The 2149-nt window shown below is 42.3% G+C and overlaps 1 pseudogene; it reads left to right on the top strand.

Moving 5' to 3' along the window:
- Nucleotides 1-906: 906 nt before the first annotated feature.
- On the top strand, nucleotides 907-1854 carry LOC128103904 (olfactory receptor 145-like; annotated as a pseudogene).
- Nucleotides 1855-2149: the final 295 nt, after the last annotated feature.

Genomic DNA, 2149 nt, shown 5'->3' with positions numbered 1-2149 from the left:
AGATTTTTATAGGAGCAGATACCGAAGATGAAGAAAAGGTCATCTTGATCTCTATGACTTGAGATGGGCCCAAATACACATTAAATTGTTCCATTTTAGTAAGCCATTGCCATTATTGAACTAGGCTGTACATGTGGGTACCGAATTTTGCTTAACTTCAAAGCCTGTTCCAGAGAAAGCCCTGGGGAAGCATAGGCCTCCAACTTTTAATCGGGTCCCAAGGATTTTCCAACTCATTAAGTCCCTGGGGCCATATTACCAACTGGCTCTTTTGATTTTAGTAGGTGCTATTAACTAACTTAGGGTTGGAGAGGACACTCTGGGCAAAGCTACCCTAGAAATCACGGTCTTCAGCCCATAGTTTCTCAGAGCTTGGAAGAGTGAGGGCTGAAGCAGGAAAAACCATTGGACAGATCTCTGTTTTTCCCCCTGTGTGGTTACTCCCTAAAATTAGTCAAAGCCATTCGTCCTCCATGACAATAGCGCAGAAGAGTTAACCTTTTCCTCTCATGGTGGGGATGTAAAATGGTGAATGTGCAACTGTATGGACGGTACTCTGCTATTAGGAACCTTATGTAAGGAAGCCAGGGGGCCTTTCATGGGTTTCATCTCCTCCCTCCTGAGACCTCCACTGAACTGAGAGAGGTAGACTGTCAAGGCAGAAGTGGAACAGAGATTCTGTAGGGCAAGGAATGGTCATCATCACGCTGAGTAAAATTGTATTCTGTGTTTTCACATTCATGCTTATAAATTTTCCCCATTAGATGAAATTTAGATGAACACAAGGGCCTGAAACATAGGGCTAGAGTTCATCTCTCCATTCTGGCTCTCAGTCTCATTGTATGAGTTTACTTGTGAAAGCTAGGATACTATCCTAATGTCCCTATTTTTCCCATTCTTACAGGTATGACCTGAGGAATGGCCTCCGAAAATGACTCTTCTGTGAAGGAGTTCATCCTGCTGGGCTTGACACAGCAGCCAGAGCTCCAGCTGCCTCTCTTCTTCCTCTTCTTGGGAATCTATGTGGTCTCCACGGTCTGGAATCTGGGCTTGATGGTTCTGATTGTTTTGAACCCTCACCTGCACACCCCCATGTACTACTTTCTCTTCAACCTTTCCTTCACAGACCTCTGCTACTCCTCTGTCATAACCCCCAAAATGCTGGTGAGTTTTGTGAAACAGAACATCATATCTCATGCTGAGTGCATGACTCAGCTCTTTTTCTTTGCCTTTTTTGTTATTCATGAATGTTTTATTTTGACAGCAATGGCCTATGACAGATATGCTGCCATTTGTAAGCCCCTGCTTTACCAGGTCACCATGTCCCATCAGGTCTGCTCTGTGCTGATGGTGGGTGGGTATACAATGGGGTTTGTGGGTGCCATGGCCCACACAGTGTGCATGCTGAGACTCACCTTCTGTGATGGCAACATCATCAATCACTACATGTGTGACATATCCCCTCTCCTGAAGCTCTCCTGCGCAAGCACCTCCATCAATGAGCTGGTGGTTTTCATTGTGGTGGGTGTCAGTGTGATCATTCCCAGGCTCACAATCTTTATTTCTTACACTTTGATCCTCTCTAACATCCTCCACATTCATTCTACAAAGGGCAGGTCCAAGGCCCTCAGCACCTGCAGCTCCCACATGATTGCTGTTTCTCTGTTCTTTGGATCATCATCATTCATATACTTTAAGTCTTCTCCTGTTGGGTCAGTGGATCAAGATAAGATATCTACAGTGTTTTATACTGTTGTGGTCCCCATGATGAATCCCTTCATCTACAGTTTGAGAAACAAAGATGTTAAAATTGCACTGAGTAAGACTTTGAAGCAAAGGTGTTCATTTAAATAGAAGATGTACTGATTTATATGATAAATCTGCATATGGGCACATACATTGTGTATAAATGTATGAAGGGAAGATCTCATCATTGCAATAAGATGTAAGTGGTTAAATAATAGAGAAAATTAAATTAATTACAGAAATTGTTTCTTAGGTACAGATAAGACAAGTAAGAGAATGAAGAGAAAAAGGCTCATTTTCCAGGTTATTTGCAGAAATTGTAAGATTTTAAGGAGAAAAAGTGGGATGGTAATAAATACAGAAAAGGCAAGATGGTCTAATTTTGGAGTTGAACTTTTCTAGA

The sequence above is a fragment of the Peromyscus californicus genome, unplaced genomic scaffold, assembly GCF_007827085.1.
Source record: "Peromyscus californicus insignis strain IS unplaced genomic scaffold, ASM782708v3 Scaffold_11__1_contigs__length_118956290, whole genome shotgun sequence".
Lineage (NCBI taxonomy): Eukaryota > Metazoa > Chordata > Mammalia > Rodentia > Cricetidae > Peromyscus > Peromyscus californicus.
This window is presented reverse-complemented; position numbering and strand designations above follow the sequence as displayed.